Source organism: Electrophorus electricus, chromosome 18 (genome assembly GCF_041902795.1).
Source record: "Electrophorus electricus isolate QZ-2024a chromosome 18, ASM4190279v1, whole genome shotgun sequence".
Classification (NCBI taxonomy): domain Eukaryota; kingdom Metazoa; phylum Chordata; class Actinopteri; order Gymnotiformes; family Gymnotidae; genus Electrophorus; species Electrophorus electricus.
Window position 1 is genome coordinate 20,080,001 of NC_137514.1, and position 17,663 is coordinate 20,097,663.

General features: G+C 42.8%; 1 long non-coding RNA gene across 2 annotated transcripts in view; it reads left to right on the top strand.

Moving 5' to 3' along the window:
- The window catches only part of LOC113583529 (uncharacterized), a 36,579-nt gene that overhangs the window by 16,707 nt on the left and 2,209 nt on the right, over window positions 1–17,663 (top strand). The window contains exons 2-3 of one of the 2 annotated variants that reach the window (XR_003411300.3): window positions 16,788–16,873; window positions 17,455–17,524. This is a non-coding gene — a long non-coding RNA (uncharacterized LOC113583529). The remainder of the gene's footprint in view (window positions 1–16,787; window positions 16,874–17,454; window positions 17,525–17,663) is intronic. The other variant, XR_014118241.1, reaches the window with a different exon arrangement.

Below are 17,663 nucleotides of genomic sequence, written 5' to 3' on the forward strand. Positions count from 1 at the left end.
GGTTTCACCTCCAAGCTGACACATATAGACATAAAGTATAACATTCCTACTGTGCAAGGTGTGTTTCTGCAGTCTCTGTACCAAAAACTGGGTGCTAAATATGGACATGTGTGCAGAGAACTAAAAATGATGAGAGTGAATGACAGGAGACTTGGAACCTGCTCCTGATGCAAGGGAATGCACCTGTGCTTATTCGGAAAGGGGGAAAATGCAAATGAGAACGCAATTAAAGAGCTGAGTGCGGGTACCCATTAAGTGAGTGGTGCTGACTCATGGAAACAGCAGCTGTTACATGTGTGACCAAAAGGAGAGCAGGAGCTGGGTGTGTCTGTGCTGGGTGTGTCTGTGCTGGGTGTATCTGTGGCAGGTCTGCCTGTGCTGGGTGTGTCTGTGGCAGGTCTGCCTGTGCTGGGTGTGTCTGTGGCGGGTCTGCCTGTGCTGGGTGTGTCTGTGCTGGGTGTGTCTGTGGCGGGTCTGCCTGTGCTGGGTGTGTCTGTGCTGGGTGTGTCTGTGCTGGGTGTGTCTGTGGTGGATCTGCTTGTGCTGGGTGTGTCTGTGCTGGGTGTGTCTGTGCTGGGTGTGTCTGTGCTGTGTCTGCCTGTGCTGGTTGTGTCTGTGCTGGGTGTGTCTGTGCTGGTTGTGTCTGTGGCGGGTCTGCCTGTGCTGGGTGTGTCTGTGCTGGGTGTGTCTGTGCTGTGTCTGCCTGTGCTGGGTGTGTCTGTGCTGGGTGTGTCTGTGCTGTGTCTGCCTGTGCTGGTTGTGTCTGTGCTGGGTGTGCTTGTGCTGGGTGTATCTGTGGCAGGTCTGCCTGTGCTGGGTGTGTCTGTGCTGGGTGTGTCTGTGGTGGATCTGCGTGTGTCTGTGCTGGATGTGTCTGTGGTGGGTCTGCCTGTGCTGGGGGTGCCTGTGCTGGCCGTGTCTGTGCTGGGTGTGTCTGTGGCAGGTCTGCCTGTGCTGGGTGTGCCTGTGCTGGGTGTGTCTCTGCTGGGTGTGTCTGTGCTGGATGTGCCTGTGTGTACACACTATTATGTTTACAGATAAGGTGCTGTGGGTGCGCAAAGAAGCAGAAGAACGCAAGATGGAGCTGGTCACTGAGCAGGGACAAACATTGACCTAGTGTCATTTACTGCTTACCTACTGAATGCTGACAAACATTGCCAGGTACCATACTTGGTCCTCACCTAGTGTCAGTCACCGCTTACCTACTGATTGGGAACATACAGTGTCCAGGCACCATATTTGGTCTCCACATTGTGTCAGCCAGCGTTTGACCTGACATGGCACCAAAGTTAGTTTGGCTGACAGAGCATGGATGGAAGATCATATATCACATCACACAATGAACTCACAGTGAGAACACAGTGAGACCTCTGGCTGAAATGGACAGTAAAGGATGTCTGGATGTTGTTGCTCTCAACGGTGGTATAATACCAATTGATGGCTGGGTCAAGGTATGAGTGGAACTTCCTGAAGTTGATAACCCAAGTCCATCTACTCAGATGCCTTTCTTTGTCAGTAATGTCCCACTTGAGAGACTATTTCTAGGCTTAAATGTCAACAGACAACTGATAAGTGGGCACACAGAGGTGCATTGCTTATGGTACCACGGGATTCAGGAGGATTCAGATGCTGCCATGTCTCATTTGTTTAGTCTTCATGATGTCCTGGATGCTTTGGTCCATGATTGACACATGCTGTTACAAATAAAAAACTTCACAGATAATATGTCTGCTGTTGGGAACTATCCTCTTCCTTTCACTGTTTTGGTCCTTGCCTCAAGAACTACTGCTTTTGTGTGGTTGGAAAAATCACACTTAGCGACCAAGAAACGTGGTATGAGGCGGTGAGGGACTAGGTAGGGTCTCAAGTGAAAGTCTCACACCTGTGGAAACAAGCTTATAGTGCTAAGCTTCAGGTTTGTATCCCAGTGGCCCTCGCTGATCGGCCTCGGTGTGGTGGTCGATAAGTCCCTCGCCATATAACTCTGGCACAGGCCTGCAAGACCTTCCTATTTGCGGGTGGTGTTCCCCAGCACCCCAAGTGGAATCGTGGGTAGGCAGGTACCTTGGCTGTACTTTTGCCTTTGTCAGGATCACTGTGGGATTCAAGTGGTCCGTCGGCTTGTACTCTTAATGTTCTCTGTGATAATGAAGATACAGTGACTTACTCATTTAAAATGGGTCCAGAAATGTTTGCTGCGTGGCCAATAAGACTCATGCTTTAAACAACTTGTTTGTCAGTAAAAAAAGCTGATTTAATTTTGACTTACACCTGGCAGAGGAATATGGAATTATTTTTGTCTAAAAGAGCTGTGCCCTATGAAGTACTCTTTCATCGAGACTCCGCATCAATCTGGGTGTGGTGGAGGTCTCGCTGGAGTCTGGAAAAATCATTATTCTTGCCAGTCCATGAGCACTGAACCCCTTAATACATTTGAACTCCAACTGAAAAAAGTTGGTAGGCTAGTACTGTTTTATTGTGATTTAATATACTGACCTCCTGGCCCAGATGTTCAGGTTTTATTGGAATTTATGGATTTATTTGACTTTATGACTAAACTGGACAAATTCATGCTAATGGGAGATTTTAACTTGAGTCCTGATCATGCTTCATCATAAGGGAGAGCATATACTCACATTATTAAACATAGTTCGGAAGATCAGTTTTCTGCAGTTTCATTTTGATTTTAACTGTAAGGATGTTGAGTTTTTAATTCAGTCTTAATGAGTGTTGCACTAAGTTACTGGTAATAGTGACACCTTTTAAGGCCAGGATTACAACCACCTGCAACCATTCTGCTCGGTTGATCGATGGTGTCTGTTGTCTTAGACAGCAGTGTCACAGGGATAAGTGATTATGTAAAGGCACTCGGCAAGAAGTGCATTGCGGGTACCACAAGGATCTGTTTTTCTTTCAATGTTTTTAGTAAAGGAAGCCCTGAATGTTAACTTTGCTAATTTAATTTCTTTCTCAAAGAAAAATACAAAATTTGATACTATAATTAACATTATTTCACCAACTCCTTCCACACCACCATGTTTTTGTTAGTGACCATGATAGATTGTTTTCATTTTTATTGAGAAGGTATTGTCTTGAATAATCTGAATGTGACCTGTTTATTCAATATTAGTCATCCTTCATGCCCTATTGGACTCTCAAACCTGTCTGATAAGGAGAATGAAACCCTCTTCTAGGATGTGTTCCTTCTTATTTTAAACATGTCATTCGGCCTTTAATAAAACCCAATTTAGACCCTACAGGCCTATATCTAAACTCATGTTTTTACTTCTGATGTTGGTGATTGTATGGTACTGCTGCTGCTCAACCTTAGCTCGGTGTTCATCACAGATCACCATTTTCATTAATAATAGTTATGGGATTGTGTAGATATATCACGAATAGCATTAGACTGGTTTATATCTTATGTCTCTGAGAGACGTTTTAATGTGTCTATTGGCAATTTTAAGTCTGTGACCTCCCCACTACCTTGTAGTGTCACTCCGGGTTCTGTTTTTGGATCTGTGTTATTTTATTATATTTAATGCCTCTGGGTCAAATAATAGTAAAGGTTTAATATTGCATATTACTTTAAAATACTCTGAAACAGTTTTTAAACATGTTCTTTAATTACATTACACCTGTCTAGTCACATTGTGCAGTTGAGGGACTAACACGGCTCAGCACCGTCTGAGACTAAAACAGGTCTGAGGTATGAAACATAACTGCACTCTGCTGCTAGTTTACATGCCCTGACAGGGGCAGCGTGCATCCGCACTAAACGGGAAAACTGCTGTGCTCCATGTCTCACTTCCTCAGGCTGCCGGAGGCCAGCGGCAGTCACACTCACGGGCACGGAGTCACAAAACCTGACCAGCAAACCCAGTCACGTCAGCCAATCATGTGCTCACCATGGACGGTGCGTGTGCAGTTTGGGTGGGACACACACATGGCGCCCATGACCCAATTAGGCTATCTGAGCTTTTATCTGAGCTGGATGCAGTCAGGGACTAGACAGTTTATTAATCTCTAGCAGATTAATGCTGATAAGACAGATGTTTTACTGTTCCATATAAGATTACACCCTTGATTAAGGAAAGCCTTGGATGTTTTCCGTCTGCTGCCCATATGTAATTTAGATGTTTTCTTTGATCAGTCTTTGTCTTCTGACACCCACATTATTGTTGGTGTTGTGGTTACATTGTTGCATCTCATCCTCTCACAGTGACTTCATTCCTGGTGTTGCATGCCAGGTGTGCACATCTGTGTTTTTTGTATTGGTTACTTTTCCCTGTTTCCGGTAAACCAATAAGCAGCCTAGTGGGCCAAGATGGGGCGGAACTACTGCTTTAAAGACAGATCTCCTGCGAAAGTATTCAGCGCTGATTCGGGGCATACTTGAGAGTTATTATTTAAAGCATCCGGTAACAGCGTACGAACGATACTGTTTAGTTTACTTACAAGATTGCTGATATGTTTCCCCTATCTGTCTGTGTGGACAAGTCAGGTAACATGGTTACAGGTGACTTCAATGTATAGGTGGCAGATTAGGGGTGGGTGCCACTTCATTGCACTGTTGATCAGGAAAGGCATGCGGTAGGTAGGGAAGCTATTTTAATATTTTCATTTCTTTGCCACCATCCACAACGTCCACACGTACTTTATGGTCACTCACTAGAATTGTTCTAATGCTCTGAACTATGTGCTCTCATGACTGATTTTATTGGTACAAGTAAATTGACAAACACAGAGGTTACTGGTGTTGGTCTCATCCTTGGCTAGTTTACACATGGCTCACACACACACACACACACACACACACACACACACACACACACACACAGTCCTCTGTTGATTTTGCCACCAACCAGGGGCATGTAACACCTGGTTTTGGGTATCTACCTAAACTACACCACGATCAGGGTTGGGAATTTGAGGAAGGACTTTTCAGAATGTTGCAGGAACTATTAGATGCGAGACATTCCAGAACATGTCCCTAACACACACAGAGGATCCCAGCTGAGAGATTCAAATGGATGCGTCTGCATTGATAGTTCAGGCACTTGGAGAAAAAAAAGGAAAGAAACATTGCACAGTTTTACAGCTGCACCATGCATGAATTCACTTGATATTCTCTTTTCTTTCTCCTGTATGGTCATCCTCACCTTCTAGTTGACCTAGCATTTGGGTAGGTGCGAGAACCTTGAAAACAGTATTCTCCAAAAAGCTATATTGAAAAATTGGCAGAAGAATGAATGAAGCCTACAAAATGGCCTAGTAAGTTGTCATATAACCCCTGAGTCAGAGGAATAGTTTTGCAACCAAGAGAGCACTGGAACAGAGTCTTGTTGAGTGATGGCGCGGTAGGGAACTGAAATCACACTGGGAATAAACTGTTTATGTAGTAATGAACAGGTGAAAAATACGCCACTTCACAAGGTGGGTCCCGAGAACACGACATCGCAACCGTCCACCTGAAGCTCCTGCCGAGGTATCCAGGTGTAACGATTTAGCTGGGACGAGATGAGAGGTAGAATGCAGATGCAGGAGGTTCTTTAATCAATGAGGGAGGCAAATAAAACAGAGACATGGGGAAAACACTAAGGCAAGGTAACACACGAACTAGGCAAACGACAGAGATAGCGGGAATAATCTGAACGTGACAGAAGAAACTGAACTTATCGAAATAACCGACAAACGGAAAGACAAAACCCAGGGCTTAAATAGCCAAGGCTGATGAAACAAACCAGACACAGGTGAACATAATTACTGGTGGGGATACAGACCAGGGGGTGGAACTGAAACCAAAACAAGGACTGGAGAGGAGGAATGGTTAAAAGGAATGACAAGTGCAAAAAAAAACGAAATGAAGGAACGGAACAACAAGGAAGTAAAGGAAAACAAAGACGCGACAGGGAAACTATGGAAACAGGAATGCCAGGAAGGTGGCCATTCGTGACAGCAGGACAACACAGAGCTGTAATGGCAGGCCTAATTTAAAGAAAGGAACAAGTGAAACCAGAACAGAGCAACTCCAAGACGTCAGTTCTGCTGACCTGCGCCACGTCGCATGGTCGGGCAGGAAGAAGAAGAAAACATACTTAACATCGCTGGAAGTGAACTGAAGAAGTGACAGAGTACAGAAGAGAGAGAATAAAATCATAATTAGAAGAGCAACAATAAGAGAGAGATTGTGTCACGACACGCTCCCACAGCGCTAGTCCGCATGGTTCAGCCCTGCCCCTTGGCTGTGTGCTGTTGTTGTGCTGGACGTGGTACCCCACATGTTGCCACGCCTCCTTGTTAGTCGCGTAATGTGTCATGCCGCCCAACCTTTGCTATCCTCCTCGTCAGTGTGTGTGTTTAGGGCCCCTTTGACGGCCGACATTCTGTGCCGTTTGCGAGATGCCGCTGCGTTGCAAACCTGTGCATGTTGGTGTTTCGCTTTCGTTTCGTATGAAACGTTTTTTTTTTTTTGTGCCCCACGGCTTGAGTCCGCGTCCCTTATTTTTGATGCCCGTCGCGTAAAGGAGGAAGAGAATAAAAAAGAGAATGAGAGACAGTAAAGAAGAATAAGAGAGACTGAAGTGAGCGACAGAAGGAAGGCGCTAAGTGAGAGATGAATGACAGAGAGAGAGAAACGGAAAATGAGTGTGAGAAAGGACTGGCAATAGTGATGTGGAGAACAGGCAGAGGCTGAGATACGGAGGTGAGCACAGCGAGCTCTGAATGAGAAATGCCAACCAAATAGAGTGTGTGTGTGAGTGTGTGAGTGAGTGTGTGAGTGAGTGTGTGTGAGTGTGTGAGTGAGTGTGTGTGAGTGTGTGAGTGAGTGTGTGTGAGTGTGTGTGAGTGTGTGTGTGAGTGTGTGTGTGTGTGTGTGCGTGTCTGTGTGTATATATATATATATATATTGTGTATATGAAAGTGTGTCTGTGTGTGTGTTTATATATATATATATATATATATATATATATATATATATATATATATATATATATATATACACACACACACACACGCACAAACACACACACACTTCATAAAGACACTATACACACACACACACTTTCATATACACTAAAGCTCCTCACATTCTCTACCATCCCACTCACCTATACACACACACACACACGCACACACCCTGAGGACATGGCAACAGAATGCACTCTTCGAGCTGAACATGACCTCCTGTCTCACTCTGTTTCAGCTCTTTCAGGCTCTGTTTCTCCTCTCCTCCTCTTTATCTTCTTCCCTATTCCTCTATCTCTCCATTCCTCTATCTCTCTCCCCCTCTTTTCTCCCTCTGAAACATTTTTTAAACATGTTCTTTAATTACATTACACCTGTCTAATTACATTGTGCAGTTGAGGGAGTAACACGGCTCAGCACCGTCTGAGACTAAAACAGGTCTGAGGTATGAAACATAACTGCACTCTGCCGCTAGTTTACGTGCCCTGACAGGGGCAGCGTGCATCCGCACTAAACGGGAAAACTGCTGTGCTCCATGTCTCACTTCCTCAGGCTGCCGGAGGCCAGCGGCAGTCACACTCACGGGCACTGAGTCACAAAACCTGACCAGCAAACCCAGTCACGTCAGCCAATCATGTGCTCACCATGGACGGTGCGTGTGCAGTCTGGGTGGGACACACACACGTCCCGTATACAGCTATATACATACAATTCCTGTATACAGCTACACACACATGTCCTGTATACAGTTTTACACACACACGTCCCGTATACAGCTGTACACACACGTACTGCATACAGATGTACACACACGCGTCCTGTGCACAGCTACACACACACGTCCTGTGTACAGATGCTTTAAGCTCCTGTGGTAATAACTACTGTGAGTGTCCAGCATCCTGCTGTTCCCCTGCTGTGTCCTTAGTACCAGGTCTGAGATCCAGAATAAATGTTTTCCTCTGCTTAGAAGCACATGGCTCACGAGGTTCACGTCCCTCCACTACTTCCACATCTACACTCCCGGTTTTCGACGCGTTTGTCGCTGTCGCTTCTTTCGGGATGGCGGTTTGGATTGTATTTTGGTATGGTTTTATTTTTCTTTGGTTTTCACCGAACTCTGTTTTTTGTTTTTTTTTCCACCACTGGACACCAGTTCCAAATTTGCCAGCTCTCTGGTGTGTCGTGCGAGCGCTCTTCAGCACACGTGGTGAAGACTCTTACGTCAGTTTGTGCTGGCTGATTCACGCTCCGTGTGTTCCCTTCCTGCTCTGAGCTCTCTTCTCACTAAACTTGCACATGGCTGCTTCTTTATTGCACAAGTTTTCACTCTCTCTAAGTCACTGGCTACCACTAATTAAAGACATTATGGTTGTTCTGTATGTCCTTAGTGTCCTTACGGCTGGTTGATGTTTGGTGTAGCGTGTGGGCTAATGCAGCACGGTGAAGCTTCACCGGTTAAGAGCCTTTTCCAATACATGTATTAATATCATTTTGCAACCTTGAGATGGGTAATCACCTCTCCTAAATCTGTGTAATCCCATCTGTGCAATCATCTCTCATATTTTGGTGTTTTCACCTCCATTAACGTGTAAAAACCACATCTGTGTAATCACCTCTCCTAAAGGACTTCTGTCTGAATGGGTGTGTGTTTTATTTTTTATTTTTTGGCTTCTGCGTGGTCTTTTTTTGCTTTAGCCTCCAGATTCGTCTAAAGTTAGATTTCAAACTAAGTGTCTTTTTTCTTTTTGTTGGTACTTTCTCCACCCTTACAATTACAGCATCCAAGGACGTATAATGGCACCCGACACGCTCCAGCCATGCGTGGCATTCTGAAACACTTTGTGGATATTTAAACATTTAAAAGGCACACGCATTCCCATTGTAAGATTATTTTGAAACAACTTTCCATCTACGCTATGATGCTCCATGTCACAGGTTGTATATATATAGCACAGTGATCATTCAGGGTTTAAACTGTAATACACACTTGGGCCAAGACATCCATTCACATTCACGCTTTTTCCTGTCATTTAGGTTCCATTTGAGCTCATCTAATACAGAAGAAAATGTCAAAAAAAAAACCCAACCCTGAAAAGCACCTTTTATTTTCGGGGGGGTTTGTAACGTGGATGTGGATGCCGGAGATGATATTTCTGTCATGCTCCACATTTCCTGATTCACCAGGGTCTTGCAAGACAAAGTTGGCAATTTGGAGCAGACATAAAGTATTCAGCAGCTTTTCTACTAGGTGTCCTCTAGATCTCTCTAAAGTATGAAGTTACAAGTCTACTTTACACATCTATACTCTTCTATGGCACACTTCTATACACTTCTATACACTTCCATTCACTTCTATAAACTTCTATAGCACACTTCTGTACACTTCTATAGCTTATATCTATATATAGAAATTTAGACTAGTGTTAGGATATGGTTAACCCTAACCCTAAGAACAAGCTCTAATGTCTCCTAAGTCAGAGGGACAATACCATGTCTTCCAAGACCCAGGATAATTGACTGACCCTCTGAACTGACCTGCTTGTAACTGAAAATCAACCAAAGATCAGTTTACATAGCAAGGAAATTAGCATAAATACCACATATGAGCATGTGCAGGGAACTGCTTCAGTGATAAAGCAAACTGGGATAACAGGATGTGACATCACTCATTAATGTAGAGTTTCTTCAGTGACCACTATTTTAGCTAATAATGTTGACAGTGCAAGAATACAGCATAAGTAATAACAAAACAAAAGTCTTCAGACTAGCATGATCACACATGCACAGGCTTACATGACAATCTCAAAAGCTCTCTATGCTTCTCACCCTAAATTCCATGATCCCCCAAACCCTACAGTGAAACAAGACAGCAGACATGCAGAACCATTTCGGTTTCCTTCCTTGACCAGATTTAAAAAATGTAGACCTACTGTAATAAAACTCTGACCCTTTTCTAAAATGCCTGCTTTGCTGTAGGTGGCATGTTCAATGTCTGACACAGCAAAGCAAATCTAATTAATTACACAAAACAAGGATTAAATTTTAAAAACAACAGAGAAGATAAATATCAGTGCTTTATGTCAGATCACAAAGCTCTCATAATTCTTGTTTCTGAAGGACAATTCCCTGGCGGATTTTCTCAGTCATGGTGTCAGACTGTCAGGGAGCTAGGGTCAGGGGGTCAGGGTCAAGGAGTCAGGGCTGGGTGGTCAGGGTCATGGAGTGAAGGTCAGGGGATCAGTGTGTCAGGATCAGGGTCAGGGGCCATGGGGTAAGGGTCAGGGATAGGGAGTTAGGGCCAAGGGGTCAGGGGATTAGGGTGTTAGGATCAGGGTCAGGGTCAGGGTCAGGGAGGGGGGGTCAGGATCCAGGTCAGGGTCAGGGGCCATGGGGTCAGGGAGTTAGGGTCAGGGGATCAGGGTGTCAGATGTTATATCACATATGTGACATACAAAACTCTTAAAAGTAAATACGTGGTATAGAACTGTCATGTAGCTTCTCAGTGGTGATGTTTCTGTATAGGTGGTGTTATAGATGCACTTTGTATGTCAACGTAAAATAAAGATAAAAATAAAATTAAAATGTACTTACCATTGGCCAGTGGATCTACAGCATGCAAATATGGACTGATGCTATTGGACTGTTTCTACTGGATTGATTTCTATTGGACTATTTCTATTGGTCAGCTTGTCGTGAAATGTTCTAAAAGGTACAGGTAGCTGATGCTTTCAAAAGTGCAGTTGCCAAATTTTCTTATGACAGATAGACCTTTAAAGACCTTTTGCATACAGTCAGACTCTAGAGGGTGAGTGTATATTTAAGAGGAACAGTTATACTGCAGAAGTACTTTAGAATAGAAGAATAGAGGGAAAACACATTTTATTTGGTTACAAAATATTTACTTCTGACTCTAATCACACATCAACATTCCACCTTTACAAAGACAAAGACACTTGTCATCCACAAAAAGAAAAATTAATTCATATTTAATTTTTAATAAAATTGAAGAAAACATTAAGTTTCAGGAGCGTTTTATGGCCATCTGTTATACTGAGAACTTGCTTCACCAAGGATACCTCATAGAACAAACACCGTGATTAGTACAGGTCTTAGTACAGGGATACCTCAGGGATACTTCACAGAACAAATGCCATGATTAGTACTAGAGTGTTAATTTCCTGAGAGACAGTAACAAGCCTAGTTCCGGGAACCATTTTGTTATTCTTTGAAATCTGCTTCATTTGTAAGGTTCTGAGGCAACGCTGGTTTAAAAAAAAAATTCATTCAGAAACCCAAACCTTTTGCTTCTGCTGGCTCTATGCAAATTAAATTCAGCTATGACAGTAAACAAGTCAATCTGAATGAAAATATAGATCGGAATACATCACAGTTTATCAAACTGATCCCACTGAACTGAATGCTGTCACCACATGAGTATCTGTGGGGTTTGCCAGGGTGCTTGGAGGGACATACATTTGGGGTTCCAACCCCCCTAAATTATTTTATAACAGTCCCGAATATTTACTAATGGGGGCTGAGTTTACAACACCTACATGCGGTGCAGCAGAAATTACACGACAACGATGTCCATAAAACATCAAAGCTGAAGACATCAAACAAAGATATCCCTCAATTTGTTTAATCACATTTCATTGGCTAACCCCTGCTTTGGTCAGAAGCATCATTACCCAATCAGTCCCATGGAATTTTACATTTGTGTTCAACAGCTAAAACCAGCTAGCTGCATTAGTGATGGGTTTTCCATCACATAAAAGTCACATAAAAACCCCTTTTCAGTTCAGTTGTGAAAAAGAAATAAAAAACAGTGGAACTGCCATAAAGCATTTTAATTTCTGTGCCTATTAATGCTTTTAATGTGCCAAGATTGGCTGATAGTAGATCGACGCTTTCAATAATGAAATGACAAACTCTCGACCATGAACTGCACATGGTGGTGTCTGGTACTGCACTGCACTGGGTAATTCTAATGTAATGCGATTGAATCCCTTCCCCTTCTTTAATCCCTGGCAACGCTACTGACTCTTTCAGTTGTTTTTGTCCTCATGGGATTAGTGTCCTCATTGTGTCTATGGCCAATGCACCAATAAGTACATTTTGCAGAATTAAAAATGCAAATCTACTTCCTGCAGACATTTTTGTCCTGACTTACTGCCCCGTTAGCATTTCCTCATATGGACTATCAGCAGAAACCTCCACAACTTGAGAAAGCCCTTCAACTGTTTTTATATTTTTAATATAATGAACAGCAGCATGACTCTACTCAAACCGCAGCTTTACGGGGAGAATTGTTTCTTTGAAGTCACACAGTAAACCCAAACTCCCTTTGCAACGTACTCTCAAGAAATTCTTCAGTCAGCACTCTCTGAGAGCGATGCAAACACTTGAGGTGTGCACATCACATCATCAAATGTGCATATTATATATATGTATAAAAAGAATATATTTTTTTCTTGCCTGTGGAATTGGCATATAATATCTACTTTCATCGTGCATCTATCAGTTATATCTAATCCTAATTAAATCTTCACCGCTGATCTGTGACAGTGAGTGTGCAATTATTAATTTGATTTGCTCTCAGAAGAATCGTTTGATTACAGCCCGATGTCATCAAAGGCTCGAGACTTGCGGCACTCACCGTCACATAAGCACTGTGTGGCCAACGTCCGGAAATGTGGTTGTAACATCTGAAGACGCCTCATACGGTCTTCACCTACTCTAGTAAATCCCCAATCAGCTAGTTTTAAAATTAAACATTCAAATAGAAAATAAAGACGCAGACTTCAGTATTAGTAGAAGAAAATGGCTGGTCTCATCCTTTCTTGCAAGTTCAAGATAACAGGCATTTGAGGCACCCTCTGGAGGGTCTGAAGGATACACAAGACTTTAATTTATACACTTTTTCAAGGGTGATTATATAATTCCCATTCCTTTTTACATATAGTTCTTTGAAGTTTCCACCATTATTTCCAATTTATACATTATTCAATATATGCAAATTGATATTCAATACCTATACCAGTCGGAGCTTGGTACCGTTACAGTCCAAGAGAAGACTTCTCTCTTTTTTTTAAATTACATCTTACGTAAGGTTGTTTTTCTGTACCATCCTGTACCTGGTGGAGAGATGATGTGTCTTACACAGAGGTCTACAGAAGCTTACCCAGAATCCTTTGCAGAAGCCTACAAAGGCCCCTGCTCTGTACGCAGATCAATCTCCGTGATCCATTATGTTTGAAGTTATTAATATTTCTAATTCGATGTTTAAACCTCTTTTTCCTGTAAACACTCTTTTTTTTTATTACCATTTATTTTTTTATTTAATTATTTGCTACAGCTAAAGATGTGGTGGGTGTGTCCCACTTTGTCCTGACCCGGTTGAAGCCTGCTTTTCTGGGAGAGAATGTAACCCCAAAGCCATCATATCTCCTCTTAGACCCACCAGACCTTCCGGAGCCTGAGGACAGGACCTGAGACCTTCTCCCCAGACCGTTTCCATTTGGGCCCTGCTCCTCTCTGGCCAACTGTGTGCCTCTCCTGCCTCCACCCTTCCTCATATCTGCTTCTAACTCTAACTCTGATTATGCCTCTAACTCTAACTCTAACTCCGGGTGTGCCTCTATTTCTAACTCTAACTCTGGTCCTGCCTCTAACGCTAACTCTAACTCCGGTCCTGCCTCAAACTCTAACTCAATCCCTGGTCTTGCCTCTAACTATAAATCAAACTCTGGTCCTGCCTCTAACTCTAACTGTAACTGTAACTCCGGTCCTGCCTCTAACTATAACTCTAACTCCAACTCTATCTTTAGTCCTGCCTCTAACTTTAACTCTGATCCTTCCTCTAACTCTAACTCTAACTCTAACTCCGGTCCTGCCTCTAACTCTAACTCTAACTCTAACTCTGCACGTATAGTGTTCCTTGAGCCTTGTATTGCAACAGGTTTGTAAAATTCATACATGATCATGACTTTATAAATGTCTGCTATTCTAAAACATTTTTACATTATTTCTTTCCCCTTTAAATATAGATAAATACAATTTTCATTTATTTTATTTTCATATATTTCAGATATTTCATATATTCTTTCTATCACATGACTTTCGATTTGACATGCAGATCTTAATTTATGTAACATTTTTAATATGACATTTTGTATGTTAGAACATATCATAATGGCTCACACCAGTGTAACACATGTTGAAGTTCCTGTTCGTCATTCTCAGCCTTCCTCAGCCTTCCTCAGCCTTCCTCAGCATTCCTCAGCACTTCCTAACGCTCATTGTTCTGGCTTTGAGTCCATGATTATGGATTATCTCCCTGATCTCCTTCAAACAGTCACTTCTGACGGCCGTTTCTGAAAGAGACCTGGTGAAGCTGTCTTCTGCTTGCTTGTGTAACGCCTACATCTCCCCTGCATTAAAGCTGTGCTCTGGCTTCTTCATGAAGTAACTCTAATAGTATTGATGTTGCATAGCAACATAGTCAGACTGATGGATTTGAATCTTTTATTAAATGTGCCCTATAGCTTTGAGTCTTAGAGCTAATTAACCCAGAACTTGATGACAGAACCTTTTGGCATTAAACCGTTAATTTCCCAGTGGTCATATTTTAATGCCTGGAACTGCCTGACTAAATCCTTATGCTATGGTATCCAGTGAGCAAACTATCCTATGTAATATCTGCAGAGTGTTTCCTGTCTCCATAACACTGCAGTGTACACAGCCAGTTTCGCAGACACACGCTAAAAGACACGTAGTCCTTCCTGTGTGAATGCAGCACAGGACACTATAGATGGAAACACTGAACTTCCCCAAGTCTGCCTGAAGTCATTACTCTGACACAATCGCTAAATCTTACTGTGATTGGATATGTTTGAGTCCACATCTGTTCTTATTCTTTTTCTGCCATTTTACATGAACCTCTCAATGATCGCCTTACATCATATCTTGTGTTTTCAAAGATATATGTATATTTATTTATTTATTCTTTATGTATACATTCCCTGTGATCATGCAGAGGAAAATCAATCAGTCATCAGTGCTACTCTGAGGGAGTCAGACCCTCTGCTGAACAAATTGGTCTCATATACCAGGTCAGAGGTTCTTCACCTCTCGATGAGACCCTAACCACAAACCTAACCCTAACCCTAACCGTAAAGCCTAACCTGAACCCTGACTCTAACCCGAACCCGAACCCTAACCCTAACCCTAACCTAACCCTAACCCTAACTCTAACTCTAACCCTAACCCTAACCCTAACTCTAACTCTAACCCTAACCCTAACCCGAACCCTAACCCTAACCCTAACTCTAACCCGAACCCGAACCCTAACCCTAACCCTAACCCTAACCCTAACCTAACCCTAACCCTAACTCTAACTCTAACCCTAACCTAACCCTAACTCTAACTCTAACCCTAACCCTAACCCTAACCCTAACTCTAACTCTAACCCTAACCCTAACCTTAAAGCCTAACCCGAACCCTGACTCTAACTGAACTCGAACCCTAACCCTAACCCTAACCCTAACCCTAACCCTAACCCTAACCCTAACTCTAACTCTAACCCTAACCCTAACCCTAACCCTAACCTTAACCCTAACTCTAACTCTAACCCTAACCCTAACCCTAACCCTAACCTTAACCCTAACCCTAACTCTAACTCTAGCTCTAACCCTAACCCTAACCCTAACCCTAACCCTAACCCTAACCCTAAACCCTAACCCTAACCCTAACCCTAGCTCTAGCTCTAACCCTAACTCTAACCCTAACCCTAACCGTAACCCTCCATTTTGGCTCTGTCTTTTATGACACAGTGAGCTTCCTCTTCAGTCTGGGATGCTCTGCCCACACAGGGATTGTGAGGGAGATTAGAGTAACAGTGAATTGGAGGAGTTTAAAACACGAATAGTGAACTCCCGGAATAACTCACTTGTCTGGCTCACTCATTTTTCTCTCACATTATCACTGAATATAAAATCCCGATAAGATTTCTGGGTCAAATATGCATTTGAAACATAAGCCAAGCTTTAAAATTATTTGTTGGAAAGTTAAGCATAAATCTTTGAGTAATAACCTCAAAGATGGTGCTATATATGTTTAAATTTAAAATCCTGTATTAAGGACCTATGTAGAAAAACTTTGAATTTCCAAATATGGTTGCACCTTACTAAAGTCATATAATTCAAAGTCTATCTCTCAATTTCTCTCTGCTGTCATGTCACGGGAGCAGAAGAAAAATGACTCGCACCTAATGTAAAATAAAGATGGATACAGGCACATGATTTTATGTATTGAGTCATTTAACCTTGATCTGGGTCTGTTATGCACTAGTGTAAGAATTAATGACCTTTTTCTCTTTGTGGAACCACTGAGGGATGTGAGATTGGAAAGGACTGCGAGTGTAACACGTTGTTTGACTTTATGAGGATGGTACTTACTGCGGCTCAATATTAATGTCACTAAGCAGCACACCCACTTGCATTTATGGCATTTAACAGACGCTCTTGTTCAGATGACCATACATATTTATCAGTGTGACACAGTACACGTGCTGCCTGGCAACTGAACCCATGACCTTGGACACACACAGACATACATGCACGCACATGTACACACACACACACACACAGACGCACGCACGCACATGCACAATCTTAAGTAGGTCTCCGTACTACTGCTTTGTGTAATCAGTTTAATATCGTGCTGCACTGAACTCTGTGTGTGTAATCATTTTAACATTCTGCTGTCACCATTCTGTTCATTTCCCATTTGTTCTGAATTTTAATGAATCTTATTTGGAGATGCTCCTAGCTGGGACTCCGTGCTGCAGCGCTGTGGACAGATGGAAAGCTACCTCGCTGCTACGCCGCCCTGCAGGTGATTGCTGGTAGGTGGCTGTTACTGTTTCCAAACAGAAAAGCAAGAACTATTTCACCACCACCAGATCAAAAATCCCTACAGTAGGTGAGGTGAGATTTTGTCCTGTATTTATAACCAGTCCATTATAGCTTATGGGTCAGGGGTTATATCAAGGATGCATACAGGTCAGGGGTTGTATCCAGGGGGCCTATGGGTCAGGGGTTATGTCTAGGATGCCTATGAGTTTGGGGTCATATCCAGGGAGCCTATGGGGTCATAACAAGGGTCATGTCTAGGGATCCTACAGGTCAGGGGTCAAATCCAGGATACTTACGGGTCAAGGGTTGTGTCCAGAGAACCTACAAGTCAGGAGTTGTGTCCAGAATGCCTATGGGTCAGAGGTTGTGTTCAGGGAACCATCCGGGTCAGGGGTCGTTTCCAGAATGCCTACAGGTCAGGGGTTATGTTCAGGGAGCCTACGGGTCAGGGGTCATATCCAGCATGCCTACAGGTCTGGGGTCATGTCCAGAGAGCCTATTATTTCAAATCAGATACGACACACAGATGTCACCATGTGTCACTCCTGATTTAAAGCATGTTCTATTTCAGTTATGACTTGACATTGTAAATCACTGGGATGGAAGTACTGCAGAAACAGTTAGGCAGAAAGAAACCTTAGGTAAGATGTTAAATATTTTTTGAGTGTTCAGTGTATCATTATTTTATTATTATAATGCTACATTTTCGTTTTGTCAGTTTAGACAATGTGCATTTTTAATCCTGAGCATAAATCAGTAATGTTTGTAAGTACAGTGCGG